The sequence below is a fragment of the Venturia canescens genome, chromosome 10 (assembly GCF_019457755.1).
Source record: "Venturia canescens isolate UGA chromosome 10, ASM1945775v1, whole genome shotgun sequence".
Lineage (NCBI taxonomy): Eukaryota > Metazoa > Arthropoda > Insecta > Hymenoptera > Ichneumonidae > Venturia > Venturia canescens.
The window spans coordinates 2,347,314-2,369,434 of NC_057430.1; the positions used below are offsets into that span (position 1 = coordinate 2,347,314).

The 22,121-nt window shown below is 32.2% G+C and overlaps 2 protein-coding genes across 4 annotated transcripts in view; one reads left to right on the plus strand and one right to left on the minus strand.

Moving 5' to 3' along the window:
- Positions 1–22,121, minus strand: part of LOC122416707 (dynein axonemal intermediate chain 7 homolog) — a 546,010-nt gene that overhangs the window by 436,587 nt on the left and 87,302 nt on the right. The window lies entirely within an intron of this gene.
- LOC122416708 (putative fatty acyl-CoA reductase CG5065) overlaps positions 15,612–22,121 on the plus strand; it is a 147,381-nt gene continuing 140,871 nt past the window's right edge. Inside the window, exon 1 of one of the 3 annotated variants that reach the window (XM_043429739.1) lies at positions 15,612–15,714. The gene's annotated coding sequence lies outside the window, so the exon portion shown is untranslated. Of the gene's footprint in view, positions 15,715–15,734; positions 15,869–22,121 lie in introns of those variants that run through there. The other 2 variants (XM_043429742.1, XM_043429741.1) reach the window with 2 other exon arrangements.

Here is a 22,121-nt window from a genome sequence, read left to right on the forward strand (position 1 = left end):
TCAAGCGCGATTTTTCGGTTTTTATTTTTTACTTGTTATTTGATTCTTTTAACACTTTAAAAAATAGATACAGTTCAGTTTTTTTTAAAGATAATGCTTTTTCAAGATTTGTGAAATTTTTTTCGAATTGTTCTGTTTTTTTTTTATAAAATAATTTTTTTGCCCATTTTTTATAAAAATTTTGTTTTAAAGTTTTACAGAATTTCTGAATATAATGTTCGCTATGTCATTTCAACGTAACATCATGACTTTTGCCAACTTTTCTCTATAATACTATAGATTTGGATTATTGAAATACAGCAAAAATCTGAGAATTATAAAATTGATATACTGTGCCACTCATTTTACTTTTTAAAACTAACTGTAACATATATATGAAGTGAACACTCATCACAGAAGTCTTCAGTTGCTCATTTATGGATAGATTTTAAATTGCTGTCTTCAAAATTTATTGTGCAGATACATTGAATCGCAGCAGATACCTGCGAACTCTGAAATTTCTGTGCATAAATATGTGTGTTAAGTATCACCCCCTATCTTTGATTATGAGAATGAGTAATAGAACTTGGTTTAGTAAGTTTTAAAGTATTTCTTTTTAAATACTATTGAAGTTTGTATTACTGCGGTATGAAGCGAATACCTCCAAACTTTCATATTTTTGTGTCGCAGCATGTGTGCCAATCATTTAAATTTTTTACTCCAACCGTAACATGTAATCTCAAAAATTCATCACAAACGTCTTCAGCTTTTCTAAATTCCTAAATTTTCCGTTTTCTATTTTATTCTGAGTTTTTAAACTTTTAAATTCATTCGTGAATTCTCCTGAAATTGTTTTTCTCCAAAACCAATGCAGATACCTTAAACGTCTTTGAATTCCGTTGCTCTGTTGAATTAAGTACGCTCAGTTTTTTTTGCTTTTTTGAGTTCTAACATAATAAATGTTTCCGGGTGCCTTTTTTCAGCAACTATCAAACTGTAGATAATTGGATCTCAGCGGCCACTTGCAAACTTTGGAAATATATTTCATCGGAGACACGTTTTGAATGATACGAAAATGTCTAGATTCAGAATGCAAAAGCAACATTTAAAAAGGGCCAATTCTGTTGGATTTGTTGTGTCTAGAATTTGATCTATCTTTCCTCTTTTCCTTTCTTTTTCCTAACGTTATCAGCCGAAAATCATATCTCGGCCCGTAACACGCATTGCTCCATGCTCTTGAGTTCCCAATGGACGAAACATATTAGAAGACAAGGAGAAAAATCACCAAAGTCCAAGAATAAACCTCTATCGAAATATTTTCAGTACAATTTCGACGAAAAATAGGTCTTTTTTCGTGAAAACCAACGTTATACGCCGAAAATTATAAACAATTCATAGAAATTTAAACTAAAATCTTATGGTCATCTGAACATAAATAAGGATCTTTTGAGAAAAAAGACGTGATATCAAACCATAAACTTCCCCTAGGGAAAAAAAAGGTTGGGACAAGTACATTGATGGTCCCTCGTTTGCTGATAATTCCACCCATAAAAAAAACTTTAAACAAAATTTTTTTTTAATTGTAAAAAAAATTAATTCATAAAAAAAAATACAGAACAATTCGAAAAAAATTTTACAAATCTTGAAAAAATGTTATATTAAAAAAAAAACTAATCTGCATCTATTTTTTAAAGTGTCAAAAGAATTAAATAACAAGTAAAAAATAATAAACCGAAAAATCGCCCTTGAAATCATTTTGGAAACCGATGCCTCATTCTTCTTATTTGAATCGAACAGCTAAATCAATTGAAAAAAATTCCATCTAATTTACGTGCAACATTAAAACAAGTATTGTATTAGTAACTCCAAATTTTGACATTATTGAATTGTTCTAAGAAGCTTTCAAATCCAAAAGAATCACATGCAAGCTAGTCATTTCTTACTCTATGGTGGCAGAGACTTATAAGAAAATCGATTCTTCTCAGACTTTCAGGATCCTCTGGTATTATTCACAAAATTCGACGTCGATTGGATCGATACAAATTATGTTTAAATATGTGTTAAAAGTACTTGTCCGGCCCATCTAATATTCATTCAATAAAGAATCAATCATAAAAAAACGAAATGGCACGGCAGAATCTCGTTAAAAGTTTGTTGAAATGCGATTCATTATTAATTTAATGTTCTTAATAATATTATAGGTTTGTTCTTATTCCGAATGGAACTCGTTCGCTGGAAGAATAAGTGGGAAGTAAAAATTGCCGTCATCGAATGTAAACTGCAGAGTTATTTTGGAAGCTTCAACATATACATTGAGTACAATTTTTTTCATTTATCGATGCACAATAATATCCCTTCTATATTGTGGAATAATTTGTTTCCGTTTTTTATTAAATTAGTGCAATTAAGTAAAAATGACTTGAAGATTATTCTCTCAATTCCCTCTGCATGAATACTTGTGATCCATCAGTTCTAGACAAGCCCTGACTTTTATTTGGAAAAACAATTTAAACGGAAAGTGATGGGCCGGACAAGTACTTTTAACACATATTTAAACATAATTTGTATCGATCCAATCGACGTCGAATTTTGTGAATAATACCAGAGGATCCTGAAAGTCTGAGAAGAATCGATTTTCTTATAAGTCTCTGCCACCATAGAGTAAGAAATGACTAGCTTGCATGTGATTCTTTTGGATTTGAAAGCTTCGTAGAACAATTCAATAAAGGATATAAAAAAAACCATTTCAAACGCAATGAATAAAAAAATGAATCTGTTAAATCATGGTAATGCGTGAAAAACGTTTGGTTCAAAGGAACAAAACGTGGTCAAATAAATGCAAAAGTGACGAGTACATCGGATGAGGAGTGAAAAAAATTCAAAACATAATAGTATGTAGAAAAAATTACGAAACCAATTGTAAATAATTTCAACAAAACAATTAAGAAAAGCTTTTACAAATCATGAAAAAATATTATATTAAAAAAAAATACAAATCTGTAATTATATTGTAAAGGGAAAAAAAAAATTTAAATAGGACGTGAGAAATCTAGAGTCGCGGCAGCGACTCTGAGACAAGTACATTTATAAGATATGACGAGTTGCTGCCAGAGACTCTTTACCGGAGCGATAGCGTTTCCAATTGTTTTCGAAAATTTTCAAAATTTGTTTCTTCAATAATTAATTAACTATATCATTTCGGAGAATATTATACGTTGACATATTTTTTATTATTTTTTTTCTTCCGATTGCGACCTCATCGAACTCTGTAGGTTGACGCGTTGAAGAGATATTAATTATTTATTTTTTAATTGCATCAAAAAATGGGTCGGATTTTCGCACACATTTTTGATATTTATTTGTTTTATATCTAGTGACAAATCTGGTGCCATAATACATTTTATATACCGATATATTTTTTTTCTGGTGCCATAATACCAATATATACCTATATATTTTCGTGTCGTATGACGTATGGTGTGTTGTTTATGCTGATAGATGATGAGGTTATAAAGATCGCGATTTGACAGTTCACCGATATCCCGGTCGGTAGTACAAGTATATACCTATATATTTCCGTTATGATATGACGTATGGTGTGTTATTTCAATGCTAACTAAATGAGGTTATAAAGATCGCGAATGTTACAATTCACCGAAACTGTTCCAATTTTTTCCGGTTCTGTAGAAAATAAATAAAAGCAGTACAATGTTTTAGTGAAAGTGGTGAGAAAAAAGTGAAGAAGAAAGAGATAAAGACCGAGGAATCCAAGAGTGTTGTGTAACGGAAAAAAAAACCGAAAATTGTCAACAACGTTCGGATTGATGGTAAAAATATTTAGAAAGGTTAGATTTTTTCTATATATATCTTGAGATGTAGTCCGGATTCTGAAACATTAGAAATAAAAATCCATGCCTTCGCTCTTTCTCATCAGCTCTCTCTCTGATTGTATCATCAGACTTGTCGATGTTTGTTATTGCAGAATATCTAAAGACGCGGCATCGTCTTGTAATAAAATAACCCAAAACAGGAATGACGAAAAAGAGCCAGGGACTACAAAAATATAGAAAGGCAGTATAATCGCATTGTCTGTAAACGTATAACAGACTATTCGAAAGTGCTTGATTACAAAATTTCTATTGGCAAATCGAAACTGAGGCAATCAGTATTTTTTTGCATTGGTGGAAATTTTTTCATCAAAAGGACTAAATTGATAATCACGGAGAGTTTTCACTTCAATTCCAACAAAGTAAAATTTAAGTTCGAAATAAAATATGTCCGCGTGTGTGTATATGTGTGTATTAGGGTGGTAAAATAGCTAGAAAATTTTTGAAAAAAATCACACGTATTCTTTAGAAGATTCTCAATACTTTTTGTTCTGGAACATTTCTTTGTTATGTCAAGACTTTCGAGAAAAAAAATCATACAGATTTTCATCATGCTGTTTTGCATAAGCCGCCATTATGCAAAAACTGAGTTTGAAAAAAGTGTTTATAACCAGTGTTCTGGACTCGTCAGACCTTAAGAACATCATTGCTGGCGATAATATGGTTATTTGAGAGCAGCAACAGTAAGGGAAATCGCTTTGAAAAAAAAAAATGTTAGAAAATCTTGACTTTTCAATTAAAAACGAATAAATAATGAAGATTTTGATTTAATTTTACAAAATAAATGCAAGATTCTGAAAGAGCACTCTCAAAAACCCCCTATATCAGATTTTGTTCTTTAGTTAAAACTGCGTACTTGAAATTGTGTGTCCAAAATTGTCGTTTTGCGCATTAATGGGTTCTTATAGTGATGCTATATAACATTTTAAGGGTAGGAGTTTTGCAAATTTTTTTCGTGTAGCAACATGCTTGTAAAACAATTTATGGAAATTTCAAGATTTTCCAAATGTATTGAGGCCCACAGTATAATCGTGACCACAAACGCAGAAAAATTCCATGTATTATGAACAGAAAACTTCAACCCCCATGGTCGAGGGTTGAGCATTGTTCTACAAATCTGACAAAATTACAGCATTACTTTTTATGTATTTCGAACCAATTTAGGGGGCGAAAAGGGTAAAATAAATTTGATCCCAAATAACTACCACCCTAGTGGGTATTAAAATACCTAAAACAACTTGCATGCATAATAAAACGATTTTTATTTTCAAAAAAACTGATTCGGCTTGAGGAGGTCACCCCCCATGGCAGCCGCATTTTTTGGGGTTTCCTCGATTTTTTGCGACGAGAAAAAAACACAGACTTAAAATTTAAAGAGTTTATTCATTGATATTTCAACTTTATGATAGAATTTTTTAACTCTGATGTCTCGAGTTAATTCCGTGTAAAATTAATCCACAGGATCCCATATGCTTCTCCATGGTGTCCACGATTCCCGGGGGTTCCGTTAATCTGCGATCAAAAAACCGAGGAGCGTTTTGATTTGTAAAGCAGTGGGCTATTGCCTGAACTAAAATCATACAGAAATATCGAAATTGAAGGATTATTGAGCTATGCAACATTTTGAAAAATTGAAATAAGGTTTTTCTAAACGGAAAAATCCTTCAATGTTAAATATTTCTGTATAATTTTAATTTAGGTGATAACCACTGCTTTACTAATCCAAACGCTCCTTGGTTTTTTGATCTCAGATAAACCGATCACCTAGAATCGTGGAGACTATGAAGAAACATATGGGTTCCTGTGGAGTAGCTTTACACCGAATCTACCAGAGATATCAGAGTTAAAAAATTCTACCATCGAGTTGAAATAACATTGAATAAACCCTTTAAATTTCAAAAGTCTATGTTTTTTTTTCTTTGCCGCAAGAAAATTGCGAAAAAACCCTACAAAATTCGGCCGCCATGCGGGGTGACCCCCTATGTTGGATTTAATTATTCCAATCGATCAATATCACGTTATCTTGAAAAAAGATTCGAGTGCCTTAGTCATTGAAATCCTGTCGTTATTTAACGACATCGAAATTTATTATTCATTGTAATTTTTTGAGTTTTTAAATAAATTAGCCGTAATTTGATTAAAAAATTTTTGTTTCCTTTTTTTTGATATCTCTTTCAATGAGACAGAAAATAATTTTAATTAAAAAATTTTTCAATAAATGTCTTTTCGCAAGTACACTCTGATGGGTGATAATATGATCATTACATCTGAACGGTAGTCTCAGTGAATAAACCCTACATATGTTACTCATACATGTAGTATGCATTTCTTGGTACGAACAAAAAATGAATTAATAATAACAGAATGTCATCTATATTGTGCCCTAATATGAAGAATTTGATTTTCCAATATCCTGTAAAATTTTTTCAAGTTCACAGTGCACAAAAAGTAGTCAAATAAAACCATAAGTAACAGCACGAGTGCTGTTAAAAAATTGGAGACAAGTACATTTATGTTTGATGTCACCTGGACAGTAGTCTCAGTGAAACCCTATGAGACACTCATGTAGTTCAAAACACAAATGCACGATGATTTATAAGAAGAAGTTGTTCGATCTGTTCTCTCGAAACTTGCTTTAAATGAGCAATTCATTACTAAAGGATATAAAAAAAAACCATTTCAAACGCAATGAATAAAAAAATGAATCTGTTAAATCATGGTAATGCGTGAAAAACGTTTGGTTCAAAGGAACAAAACGTGGTCAAATAAATGCAAAAGTGACGAGTACATCGGATGACGAGTGAAAAAAATTCAAAACATAATAGTATGTAAAAAAAATTACGAAACCAATTGTAAATAATTTCAACAAAACAATTAAGAAAAGCTTTTACAAATTATGAAAAAATATTATATTAAAAAAAAATACAAATCTGTAATTATATTGTAAAGGGAAAAAAAAATTTAAATAGGACGTGAGAAATTTAATCTTACGGGACGCACCCGGAACTTTAGAAAGTTCAAGTGAATCAAAAAAGTTACCATCTGAGTTATGTGCAGCACTACAATTTATGGCATCAATCGGAGGATAAGTATTTTATTAGTATATAATACATAATTTTTCACAATATGAAATTATTCTGAGAAACGTTCAAATCCAAAAAAAAATCGCATCGAAGGTAAAAGTCATTTGTTACTCTATGGTGGCAGAGACTTACTTAGAAGAAAATCGATTCTTCTCAGACTTTCAGGATCCCCTGGTATTCACAATATTCGACGTCGATTTCGTATCGGTACAAATTATGTTTAAATATGTGCTAAAAGTACTTGTCCGGCCCATCACTTTTCATTCAAATTGCTCATTCAAATAAAAATCAGGGCTCTTCTAGATCTGATGGATCACATCTATGCGTACAGAGGGAAACAGAGGGAATTTAAAAAATTACCTCCAAGAGATTTTAACTTAATTGCATTCATTATAAAAACATGCAAACAAATTTTTCTGTAATATCCAAGAGATATTATTGTGTATTTATGAAAAAGTATCCTTCGCACGATAAGCATTGTCCAGCCTCCAAATTAACTCCCCAGTTTATATTGAAATGACGGCAATTTTTACTACACATTTTATTCTTCAAACGAATTTTATTCGTTATAGCAACTAATCTATTCTATTACTGAAGATATTCAGCTGATAATAAATCGCAATTCAATAAATTTTCGAGCAGATTCGTCTGCACAATTTCATTTTTTTATGGTCACGTACACAATTGCACTTTGTTGAAATCAACATTAAAAAATGAGTGCGACACGGGCATTTTTTGAAATTCGATGAAAAGTGATTCCCTAGTGTATTACTATATACACTTTCTTAAAAAAAAATTTTCGATATATCAGAATGTAAAGCCTCTATCCGTTGCAATGGTTTTGTTTACTCGATGCCATGAATTGTTGCGAAGAGATAGTTGCCGCCGAGCATATGTGGAATGATGTCCAAATTCAAGTGGGCGTGTAACGCCAGCGTTAATGCTAGTTCCATAAAAATAACGCAGAAATTAACGTCTAGTTTGATTTTTATTTGAATGAGCAATTTGAATGAAAAGTGATGGGCCGGACAAGTACTTTTAGCACATATTTAAACATAATTTGTACCGATACGAAATCGACGTCGAATATTGTGAATACCAGGGGATATTGAAAGTCTGAGAAGAATCGATTTTCTTCTAAGTAAGTCTCTGCCACCATAGAGTAACAAATGACTTTTACCTTGGATGCGATTTTTTTTTGGATTTGAACGTTTCTCAGAATAATTTCATATTGTGAAAAATTATGTATTATATACTAATAAAATACTTATCCTCCGATTGATGCCATAAATTGTAGTGCTGCACATAACTCAGATGGTAACTTTTTTGATTCACTTGAACTTTCTCAAGTTCCGGGTGCTTCCCGTAAGATTGAATTTCTCACGTCCTATTAAAATTTTTTTTTCCCTTTACAATATAATTACAGATTTGTATTTTTTTTTAATATAATATTTTTTCATGATTTGTAAAAGCTTTTCTTAATTGTTTTGTTGAAATTATTTACAATTGGTTTCGTAATTTTTTTTACATACTATTATGTTTTGAATTTTTTTCACTCATCATCCGATGTACTCGTCACTTTTGCATTTATTTGACCACGTTTTGTTCCTTTGAACCAAACGTTTTTCACGCATTACCATAATTTAACAGATTCATTTTTTTATTCATTGCGTTTGAAATGGTTTTTTTTATATCCTTTAGTAATGAATTGCTCATTTAAAGCAAGTTTCGAGAGAACAGATCGAACAACTTCTTCTTATAAATCATCGTGCATTTGTGTTTTGAACTACATGAGTGTCTCATAGGGTTTCACTGAGACTACTGTCCAGGTGACATCAAACATAAATGTACTTGTCTCCAATTTTTTAACAGCACTCGTGCTGTTACTTATGGTTTGATTTGACTACTTTTTGTGCACTGTGAACTTGAAAAAATTTTACAGGATATTGGAAAATCAAATTTTTCATATTAGGGCACAATATAGATGACATTCTGTTATTATTAATTCATTTTTTGTTCGTACCAAGAAATGCACACTACATGTATGAGTAACATATGTAGGGTTTATTCACTGAGACTACCGTTCAGATGTAATGATCATATTATCACCCATCAGAGTGTACTTGCGAAAAGACATTTATTGAAAAATTTTTTAATTAAAATTATTCCCTGTCTCATTGAAAGAGATATCAAAAAAAAGGAAACAAAAATTTTTTAATCAAATTACGGCTAATTTATTCAAAAAATTACAAGGAATAATAAATTTCGGTGTCGTTAAATAACGACAGGATTTCAATGACTAAGGCACTCGAATCTTTTTTCAAGATAACGCGATATTGATCGATTGGAATAATTAAATCCAACATAGGGGGTCACCCCGCATGGCGGCCGAATTTTGTAGGGTTTCTTCGCAATTTTCTTGCGGCAAAGAAAAAAAAACATAGACTTTTGAAATTTAAAGGGTTTATTCAATGGTATTTCAACTCGATGGTAGAATTTTTTAACTCTGATATCTCTGGTAGATTCGGTGTAAAGCTACTCCACAGGAACCCATATGTTTCTTCATAGTCTCCACGATTCTAGGGGATCGGTTTATCTGAGATCAAAAAACCAAGGAGCGTTTGGATTAGTAAAGCAGTGGTTATCACCTGAATTAAAATTATACAGAAATATTAAACATTGAAGGATTTTTCCGTTTAGAAAAACCTTATTTCAAATTTTCAAAATGTTGCATAGCACAATAATCCTTCAATTTCGATATTTCTGTATGATTTTAGTTCAGGCAATAGCCCACTGCTTTACAAATCAAAACGCTCCTCGGTTTTTTGACCGCAGATAAACGGAACCCCCGGGAATCGTGGACACCATGGAGAAGCATATGGGATCCTGTGGATTAATTTTACACGGAATTAACTCGAGACATCAGAGTTAAAAAATTCTATCATAAAGTTGAAATACCAATGAATAAACTCTTTAAATTTTAATTCTGTGTTTTTTTCTCGTCGCAAAAAATCGAGGAAACCCCAAAAAATGCGGCTGCCATGGGGGGTGACCTCCTCAAGCCGAATCAGTTTTTTTGAAAATAAAAATCGTTTTATTATGCATGCAAGTTGTTTTTGGTATTTTAATACCCACTAGGGTGGTAGTTATTTGGGATCAAATTTATTTTACCCTTTTCGCCCCCTAAATTGGTTCGAAATACATAAAAAGTAATGCTGTAATTTTGTCAGATTTGTAGAACAATGCTCAACCCTCGACCATGGGGGTTGAAGTTTTCTGTTCATAATACATGGAATTTTTCTGCGTTTGTGATCACGATTATACTGTGGGCCTCAATACATTTGGAAAATCTTGAAATTTCCATAAATTGTTTTACAAGCATGTTGCTACACGAAAAAAATTTTCAAAACTCCTACCCTTAAAATGTTGTATAGCATCACTATAAGAACCCATTAATGCGGAAAAAGACAATTTTGGACACACAATTTCAAGTACGCAGTTTTAATTAAAGAACAAAATCTGATATAGGGGGTTTTTGAGAGTGCTCTTTCAGAATCTTGCATTTATTTTGTAAAATTAAATCAAAATCTTCATTATTTATTCGTTTTTAATTGAAAAGTCAAGATTTTCTAACATTTTTTTTTTCAAAGCGATTTCCCTTACTGTTGCTGCTCTCAAATAACCATATTATCGCCAGCAAAGATGTTCTTAAGGTCTGACGAGTCCAGAACACTGGTTATAAACACTTTTTTCTTACTCAGTTTTTGCATAATGGCGGCTTTTGCAAAACAGCATGATGAAAATCTGTATGATTTTTTTTCTCGAAAGTCTTGACATAACAAAGAAATGTTCCAGAACAAAAAGTATTGAGAATCTTCTAAAGAATACGTGTGATTTTTTTCAAAAATTTTCTAGCTATTTTACCACCCTAATACACACATATACACACACGCGGACATATTTTATTTCGAACTTAAATTTTACTTTGTTGGAATTGAAGTGAAAACTCTCCGTGATTATCAATTTAGTCTTTTTGATGAAAAAATTTCCACCAATGCAAAAAAATACTGATTGCCTCAGTTTCGATTTGCCAATAGAAATTTTGTAATCAAGCACTTTCGAATAGTCTGTTATACGTTTACAGACAATGCGATTATACTGCCTTTCTATATTTTTGTAGTCCCTGGCTCTTTTTCGTCATTCCTGTTTTGGGTTATTTTATTACAAGACGATGCCGCATCTTTAGATATTCTGCAATAACAAACATCGACAAGTCTGATGATACAATCAGAGAGAGAGCTGATGAGAAAGAGCGAAGGCATGGATTTTTATTTCTAATGTTTCAGAATCCGGACTACATCTCAAGATATATATAGAAAAAATCTAACCTTTTTAAATATTTTTACCATCAATCCGAACGTTGTTGACAATTTTCGGTTTTTTTTCCGTTACACAACACTCTTGGATTCCTCGGTCTTTATCTCTTTCTTCTTCACTTTTTTCTCACCACTTTCACTAAAACATTGTACTGCTTTTATTTATTTTCTACAGAACCGGAAAAAATTGGAACAGTTTCGATGAATTGTAACATTCGCGATCTTTATAACCTCATTTAGTTAGCATTGAAATAACACACCATACGTCATATCATAACGAAAATATATAGGTATATACTTGTACTACCGACCGGGATATCGGTGAACTGTCAAATCGCGATCTTTATAACCTCATCATCTATCAGCATAAACAACACACCATACGTCATACGACACGAAAATATACAGGTATATATTGGTATTATGGCACCAGAAAAAAAATATATCGGTATATAAAATGTATTATGGCACCAGATTTGTCACTAGATATAAAACAAATAAACATCAAAAATGTGTGCGAAAATCCGACCCATTTTTTGATGCAATTAAAAAATAAATAATTAATATCTCTTCAACGCGTCAACCTACAGAGTTCGATGAGGTCGCAATCGAAAGAAAAAAAATAATAAAAAATATGTCAACGTATAATATTCTCCGAAATGATATAGTTAATTAATTATTGAAGAAACAAATGTTGAAAATTTTCGAAAACAATTGGAAACGCTATCGCTCCGGTAAAGAGTCTCTGGCAGCAACTCGTCATATCTTATAAATGTACTTGTCTCAGAGTCGCTGCCGCGACTCTAGATAATGTGAAAATTTGGAGTTACTAATACAATACTTGTCCACCGATTGATATCATAAATTTTAGTGCTGCACGTAATTCAAATGGTAACTTTTTTTAATTCATTAGAAAATACTTGGCCTCGAATTGATATAATAAATTTTAATGTTGCACGTAAATTAGATGGAATTTTTTTCAGTTGATTTAGCTGTTCGAATTAAATAAGAAGAATGAGGCATCGGTTTCCAAAATGATTTCAAGGGCGATTTTTCGGTTTATTATTTTTTACTTGTTATTTAATTCTTTTGACACTTTAAAAAATAGATGCAGATTAGTTTTTTTTTAATATAACATTTTTTCAAGATTTGTAAAATTTTTTTCGAATTGTTCTGTATTTTTTTTTATGAAATAATTTTTTTTACAATTATTACGACTATACTGAAAATATTGAAATTCTTGCCTACTAATAGTCAATTAATTTTTTTGATTTTACAAAATAAATGAGCAGGGAGGAACAAGAATATATCGATGTGACGAGCACTTTTTATTGTTTATTTGTAGAATATTTAAAAAAAAATAGTTTTAATTGAATTTTCAATTTTCTGATTGCAGGATATATAGTTCTTATTTATATTTTTCGAACTTAGCGTGATTGTGGTTAGTTTAGTTTAATTTGATTCGCAAAACAAGATTGCAGAACTTTCGAGAAAAAAGACGTGATATAAAACCTCCAAAATTCCCCTAGGGAAAAAAAAGTTGGGACAAGTACATTGATGGTTCCTTGTTTCCTGACCATATCACGAAAAATGTAAAAAAAATCCTTAAAAAAATTATGAAACCAACTGTAAATAATTTCAACAGAACAATTCAAAAAAAATTTCACAAACCCTGAAAAAACATCACATTGAAAAAAAAATACGAATCTATAATTATTTTGTAAAGTGAAAAAAATTCAAATAAAATATGAAAAATAAAAAACCGAAATATCGCACTTGAAAACATTTTGAAAAACAATGCTCCATTCTTCTTATCTTATTCTAACAAGGAAATCAATCGAATAAAAAATTCGATCTAAATTACTTGCAGCCTTAGAATTTATGATATCAATTCGAGGCCAAGTATTTTCTAATAAATTGAAAAAATTTAGCACTTGAGTTACGTGCAGCACTAAAATTTATGATATCAATCGGAGGACAAGTGATTTATAAGTAACTCCAAATTTCCAGATTATGGAATTGTTTAAAGAAGCTTTTAAATCCAAAAAAATCACATGAATGCTAATCATTTCTTACTCTATGGTGGGAGAGACTTATACGAAAATCGATTCTTTTCAGACTTTCAGGAGCTGCTGATATTATTCACAATATTCGACGTCGATTGGATCGATACAAATTATGTTTAAATATGAGTTAAAAGTACTTGTCCGGCCCATCACTATTCATTCAAATAAAAATCAATCATAAAAAAACGAAATTGTACGGCAGAACCCGGTTAAAAATTTATTGAAATGCGTTTCATTTTTAGTTCAGTGTTCTTAATAATAGTATAGGTTAATACTTATACCGAATGGTTCGCTGGAAGAAATGAGAAGTAAAAATTGCCGTCATCGAATATAAAATGAAGAGTTATTTTGAAAGCTTGAACATGTTTATTGTGTCAAATTTTTTCCATTTATCGATGCACAATAATATCCCTTGTATATTACAGAACAACTCGTTTCCATTCTCATTAAATTGGTGCAATTAAGTGAAAATTATTTGAAGATAACTTCCTAAATATCCTCTGCATGAATGTAAGTGCTCCCTCAATTCTCGAAAAGCCCTGATTTTTATTTGAATGAATAGTGATGGACCGTACAAGTACTTTTAACTCATATTTAAACATAATTTGTATCGATCCAATCGACGTCGAATATTGTGAATAATATCAGCAGCTCCTGAAAGTCTGAAAAGAATCGATTTTCGTATAAGTCTCTCCCACCATAGAGTAAGAAATGATTAGCATTCATGTGATTTTTTTGGATTTAAAAACTTCTTTAAACAATTCCATAATCTGGAAATTTGGAGTTACTTATAAATCACTTGTCCTCCGATTGATATCATAAATTTTAGTGCTGCACGTAACTCAAATGGTAACTTTTTTCAATTTACTAGAATATACTTGGCCTCGAATTGATATAATAAATTTTAATGCTGCACGTAAATTAGATGGATTATTTTTAAATTGATTTAGCTGTTCGAATCAAATAAGAAGAATGAGGCATCGGTTTCCAAAATGATTTCAAACGCGATTTTTCGGTTTTTTATTTTTTACTTGTTATTTGATACTTTTGACACTTAAAAAAATAGATACAGAATAGTTTTGTTTTAAACATAATGTTTTTTCAAGATTTGTGAAATTTTTTTTGAAATGTTCTGTATTTTTTTTATAAAATAATTTATTTACAATTTTTAAAAATAATTTTTTTCAAATTTTTTTTATGGATGGAATTATCAGCAAACGAGGGACCAACAATGTACTTGTCCCGACCTTTTTTTTCTAGGTGTAATATTTCCTTACTTAAAAAAAATAGTTGGAAACTTCACTTTTTTCATAATTTTTTTGAACAAAATGTTTAAACAAATCGAACAATTTGTTTATACAAATAGTGGCAACATATTACTGCTGGTTTATTGATCATGAAAAACGATTTTGAAAAAATCCGACGTTTCGTCATTATTTGTTTAAAATTTTTTCAAACAAATTGTTTTAACAAATTATGAAGGTGTCGGTCTTAAGTATTTTTCCGCGTAAACCACGATTCTGAAAAGAAATTTGCAAATTTTCTTTTTTTGATTACGATTTGTTTGAACAAATTGATTAAACAAATTAATTTTGCAAACCTAATTGCAAATTCGTGATCAGCGACCCGAAAAACCTACGTTTATTTGCTATGGTAAGCTTAGTGAGGAAAAAACCAAGTACATACTTCGAAAGTACAAACATCGAGGATACGATTTATGCCCTTTATTATTGGAAAATATTATGCTAAGGCTTCCGAAGCGTGGATTGAAAAAAACGGACCTCAAAAATTGCGACTTTTTTGCTTTATTTTGCAAAAATATAATAAAAAAAGGGGTTTTAACCAAATTTAAATGGCACCATTGAAAAGAGCGCCCTCTAAAATAGTCGACAAGGAAGCTTACGAATTTTTTCAACGACGTTTTCATAGTGAATAATCCCGTAGAAAATGGTACATGCGAAAGGTGTCTTTTGGACGTTAAAGGATTAATGAATTTGATAAAAATACGATTTTGTAATACGTATATTTAATTATACACCTTAGTAGTTGAAGAGATAGGATGCTACGTTAAAGGCCTACGAATCAAAATGCAAATAGTTATAGCCCAAGAGCATATTTAAGAGCTTGGTACTTTGACCCGAGAACGGTGGCGAAATATGTAAATGAAGTAAAATCAAGCGTCACTTCCTGTTCTTGCCGATGAGAAGAACTGCAACTTATCTTCAAGTTCATTCTCGTTCTGTAAGTTTTCGGTGCTACATGTACATCACAAACGTGGCAGTTTTCTGTGTGTAAGAGTGTTTTTAGTGCAAAATTTCTGAATGTAAGCTTTTATCTTCCACATTTTTTTCAATTAAATATTTTTTTATTGATATTTTGAATCAATTTAAGTATTGAGATAAAACGAGGGAATTTTTCATTGCGCCGGAATTAATGAGCATAAAAATATTATACCCTTGTGTGCCGTTTGTGAGTAGGTAAATATTTGTCATGGTTTTTACACTCTAAGTTATTCATTTGGTTATTACAAATCCGAGAAAAATCGTGCGTTATCATGTAAAATCAAATCACAATTTGAAAATATTGAAGCTCGGAAAGTTTGTTGTTGATGCAGGTAATTGCAGAAATGAATGATCAATTGAAACTTCCACTCGAGAAAAAAAAAAATCCAAAAAAGTTTCCAAATTATTTCACAAAAATTGAAAGAAAAACTTTTTAACATTACTCAAACGTATTTTAAAACGTGAAAAAATAATTCAAATACACTACTCAAAAACATTACAAACCTGAATTATTCGAATATCTCGTTTGAAAATATTTTCGAAACCGGTGCCCAATTTGTCTTATTTTACTTTGAAGAAGGTACAAATTAGTCAAAAAATTTACCATCCAAGTTACGCATCATAAAATGTATGATATCAATTTCTAACCACGTATTCATTGGTAATTCAGAATATCAATTCATATGTGGTAACTCAGGGACTTGAACAAAAAAATAAACGTCGTCCGTAAAAGCGAATGCCACTTGGTGGAATTATTCTATTGTCCAAAGACTTAATAAGAACGTAACTTTAATGCAGCACTAAGATCTTTAACAACATTTAAAAGACAAGTATTTATTAGTAATCCAGAAAAACACACATTTATTGAGAATTTGAATGATATTAGAATTCACTTACTAAAACTCGTTAACTATATTATTCAATTGTAACGTAATGAAATTATATTTAAATAGGGAAATGCGAATTGAAATAGACAATCATGGAAAGACCCCAAAATTTTGATTTCCAACATTTAAACAATGTTTATCCATTCCTTCATAACCGGAAAATATCATTCACGCACTTAAAATTGTTTTCTACATTATTTCATTTTTAAAGTATGAAATTTTGTTCGAATACGTGTTAAAAATAGGGGAAAGTAGAGCAAAGTGGATCAAGCGGGTAAAGCGGAACACTTCCCCGAAAATTCAGAACATTTTTTTCTTTATTGGAACCTACTTATTCTCGTTATTCTACTGAAAACATGTTTCAAAAACTCAAAATTGAAGAAAAAAAAAATTATTTTTTGGAAATTCATTATTTTTTAAATGAATAAATTGACGTATCAGATAAAGATAAACCGTGGAATAGTTATTATGATTGGAAATATGGATATATATGTGTTTTCTCTCTCTCTCTCTCTCTCTCTCTCTCTCTCTCTCTCTCTCTCTCTCTCTCTCTCTCTCTCTCTCTCTCTCTCTCTCATAATTTGTATCGATCCAATCGACGTCGAATATTGTGAATAATATCAGCAGCTCCTGAAAGTCTGAAAAGAATCGATTTTCTTATAAGCCTCTGCCACCATAGAGTAAGAAATGATTAGCATTCATGTGATTTTTTTGGATTTAAAAGCTTCTTAGACCAATTTAATAATGTCAAAATTTGGAGTTACTCATAAATTACTTGTCCTTCGATTGATATCATAAATTTTAGTGCTGCACGCAACTCAAATGGTAACTTTTTTCAATTTATTAGAAAATACTGGGCCTCGAATTGATATAATAAATTTTAATGCTGCACGTAAATTAGATGGATTTTTTTTCAATTGATTTAGCTGTTCGAATCAAATAAGAAGAATGAGGCATCGGTTTCCAAGATGATTTCAAGGGCGATTTTTCGGTTTTTTATTTTTTACTTGTTATTTGTTTTTTTTGATACTTTAAAAAATAGATACAGAATAGTTTTTTTTAAACATAATGTTTTTTCAAGGTTTGTGAAGTTTTTTGCGAATTCAACTGTATTTTTTTTATAAAATAATTTTTTTGAGAATTTTTATAGAAAATTTTTTTTAAAGTTTTTTTATGGATGGAATTATCGGCAAACGAGGGACCATCAATGTACTCTTCCCAACCTTTTTTTTCCTAGGGGAAGTTTATGGTTTGATATCAAGTCTTTTTTCGCAAAAATTCCTTATTTATGTTCAGTTGACTATAGGATTTTAGTTAAAATTACTATGAATTATTTATGATTTTCGGCTTATAACGTTGGTTTTCACGAAAAAAGACCTATTTTTCGTCAAAATAGTACTGAAAATATTTCGATAGAGGTTCGTTCTTGGATTTTGGTGATTTTTTCCCTTGTCTTCTATTATGTTTTGTCCATTGGGAATTCAAGAGCATGGACTAATGCGTGTTGCGGGCTGCGATATGATTTTCGGCTTATAACGTTAGAAAAAAGAAAGGAAAAGAAGAAAGACAGATCAAATTCAAGACACAACAAATCCAACAGAATTGGCCATTTTTAAACGTCGCATTTGCATTCTGAATCTAGACATTTTCGTGTCATCCAAAACGTGCCCCCGACGAAATATATTTCCAAAGTTTGCAAGTGGCTGCTGAGATTCAATTATCTACAGTTTGATAGTTGCCGAAAAAAGGCACCTGGAAGCATTTATTATGTTAGAACTCAAAGAAGCAAATAAAAACTGAGCGTACTTAATTCAACAGAGCAACGGAATTCAAAGACGTTCAAGGTACCTGCATTGGTTGTGGAGGTAAACAATTTAATTTCAGGATAATTGAGAAATAAATTTAGAAATTCAGAAATTTAGCATAGAATTTAGAAAAAGGAAAATTAAGTTAATTAGTAAAGCTGAAGACTTTTGGGATGAATTTTTGAGATTATATGTTACGGTTCGAGTAAAAAATTTAAATGATTGGCACACATGCTGCGACACAAAAATATGAAAGTTTGCAGGTATTCGCTCCATACCGCAGTATTGGCACACATGCTGCGCCACAAAAATATGAAAGTTCGAAGGTTTTCGCTCCATACCACAGTAATACAAACTTCAATACTATTTGAAAAGAAACATATTAAAACTTGCTGAATCAAGTTCCATTACATATTACCATCATCAAAGATAGGGGGTGATACTTAGCACATATATTTATACAAAGAAATTTCAAAGTTCGCAGGTATCTGCTGAGATTCAATGTATTTGCGCAATGAGTTTGGAAGACAGCAATTTCAAATCCATCCATAAATGAGCAACTGAAGACTTTTGTAATGAATTTTTCACTTCATATTTATGTTACCGTGAGAGTCAAAAAGTAAAACAAATGATACGGTATATAAATTTCATAGTTTGCAGATTTTCGCTGTATTTCAATGATCCAAATCTATAGTATTACAGTGAAAAGTTGTTAGAAGGCATGATGTTACATTAAAATGACATAGCGCACATAACATATTCAGAAATTCTGTAGGTTTCTATGATGTTGGCAGGTATTATACTTAATCGCATCGAAAACTGAGCAACTGTAGACTTATCGTGATGAATGTTTTCACCAATAATTCCACATTTGCAGTTTGCAGAATAGGAATACTCAACATACACGTCATTTCATAAGTATTGTTGTCAATATTTGTGTTTGCCTACCGCATTCCGAAGATTCAACTTTTCATATTATCAGCAAAAAAAGCATTCAAAGACTTTTTGGAACAAGTTTCAAAGTTTATTACTCGACAGACCAGGTGGAAAAAGAATAACTACACTTATATCAAGACCAGAAACTGTTTTCAGAATCTGATGTACAAAATGTGCGATTGATGATCATATAGTTGGAAACCTCTTGTTGTGCCCGTACATCGCACTCCCTAAAATAAAGAGTATATAAATTAAGCGTTCTCAGCATAAATGCATCGACGGCGAAATATCGACGTTCCCGAACGAGCACATCGACCCTCGATGTCATCCCCGAAACTTCGAGAAAGAATATCACGCTATATTCGCACGAGAAGGGGAAAACCCCCAAATCTATAAAATTATCGACTAACCCAAAATTCGACAGTCTTTGACGGGAATTGTAACGATTGATCTCGAGGCAATAAAACCTCGAAATTGTAACTTCTTAAATAAACTTATTGTTAACTTGTTGTAAAAGCATCGAGTTGGAGTTCAGCTCTTTTGGACTAAATCCCTTAAATACTCGTCCTTGATAACTCGTCCCTTCGCGACGGTCTTCGCGGACACAACACTCATGAATCACGTTACCACAATCAGCATGAAGAAATAGTAGAAAATCATAGGACACATATTAGGCAACCAATTAATAATATGTATCGATCCGCTGCAAACCGATGGAGTCAAAATAAGGATCGGAAATAGCAGAGCCAGACTCAATAGGACGCAAAATATGGAAATATTCAAAAATAATGATGACACAAGAAATAAATTAGAAAACATTTATTCGATTGGAGTTTCTCACATTATATACTAACAGTTCCGTGTGTTCTTGTTTTATTAATTATCAACCATAATATTTCAGATCGCAAAAAGAAAATTTGACATTATAGGTTGACGAACATTTTTTCTTACCACTTCCAGACCTATTTTTGAAAAACTGATTTGCCTTATTTATATTATTATTCACTAACTGTGTGAACGTTTGTTACATTTGTCCCTCACTTCGGAACGTCAAACCCCGGCCGGTTCGTTTCGACACAGCTATCAAAGGGAACTCGCATATATAACCTATACATTATTACACATGATATATAATCACGCAACTGACGATATATTTACACTTGACAATATTCCGCGTATTCTGGTTTAATTGAAACATTATCTCAGATGACACTTATTTCCAATCGAACGAAATAATGATATCTTGAAAAGTTTCGTTGACATATGCATCTCGCATTTTTTAATATTTTTTATTTTCACACTCGGATCAGTCTATATTTACGCGGTCGCTTTTATACCGGTTTAGTATACCACAAGTTTTAACAAAATAAATATTAACATGGACTTCGTTAGATTACGCAAAAATTATTTTTATTTTCCGCACGCACTTCATAACATTATGTTCAGAAAAGGGCATAGTTCGCCGTTCTCTCGTGGGAGGCCCTCAGTCGACGGTCGGTCTCTCGCTTGAGCTCGGCGGTGCTGTGCACCTCTGCGCGCGCTCCCCTCCCTCGTGCTTCGCGTGCCGGTAGTTGCCGGCGCTTTCTTCTCGCTCTTCTACTCGGGACGTTGCGCAAGACACCACGTGCTTCGGTATATTTTCCTAAATTCTAAATTCTCTTCGTGGTGTTCTGTTCATCAAAATTTCTTGAAGTGTCCGACTTAATTTCGCGATTTACGCCCGCGTTGTTGAAACGTTCCCTTCAAGTTATTTTCGGTTGTTTCTGAGTGGTTTTCTTTGGTTCTAACTTCGGAATTTTTTCGCCAACCGGCTTTCTTCGAACACTTCGCCGCTATCTTGGCCACCTGCGGAATCTTCGAGAAAACATTGTGAACTCTTCAAGGAATAAAATCTGTGATATTTTTGTTAACTTTTTTACACGAAATTCCTTCGCTTTCAAGTTATTTATTTTTCTTCACCCGGCAATACAATTCCATCCACGATCCCAACTCACACACCAGGAGATATTCCTTCAAAAAATTACACATCATAACCATAAACGTCAACACGACGTAAAACTTCGGCTGGTGACTTTCGAGTGCTTTCGAGCTCTCGAGCTCCTTAGCTTTCCGCCAAACTTCCTTGCTCTTTTTATTGAATGTCATTGGCCTAAAAATTCTCTCACCCTTCATTGGTTGCAACAAAATTTCTCTCACCAGGGATTGGTGATCATGGGGGCCAAGAGGCCTATGTTTGTAGCGGTTGGAGTACGCGTATACAGATACGTCAAATCCTGAATGCTTTAGTAACTTTTGCATAATCTTAAGCCCGTGCAAAGTTTTTTCTCAGTCAGAAATTACGACACCGATCATGCTGATTTTGGGCTCATTCGACAGAGAACTTCATAATTAGCTAAAAGTTCAATTTTCAAAGCCATACATAACTCTTGACCTTCGCAATTAAAGAAAATGACATGCCAATTTTACCACCACCTCCGCGAATCGTTTTATTCAGAGAAAGTATAGTCTCGCGGCGAGAGCCTCAGGCCAGCAGACGACAGGGCTATCAATCAAGAGACTCGGTAGAGTCTCGGGACAAGTACATTGACAGCTCTGTCGTCTGCTGGCCTGAGGCTCTCGCCGAGACTTATATTTTCTCTGAATAAAACGATTCGCCGTGGTGGGGGTAAAATTGGCATGCGATTTTCTTTAATTACGAAACTCATGAGTTCTGTACGGCTTTGATTGATTGAACTTTCAGCTAATTAAGAAGTTCTCTGTCGAATGAGCCCAAAATCAACATGATCGGTGTCGTAATTGCTGAGAAAAAACTTTGCACGG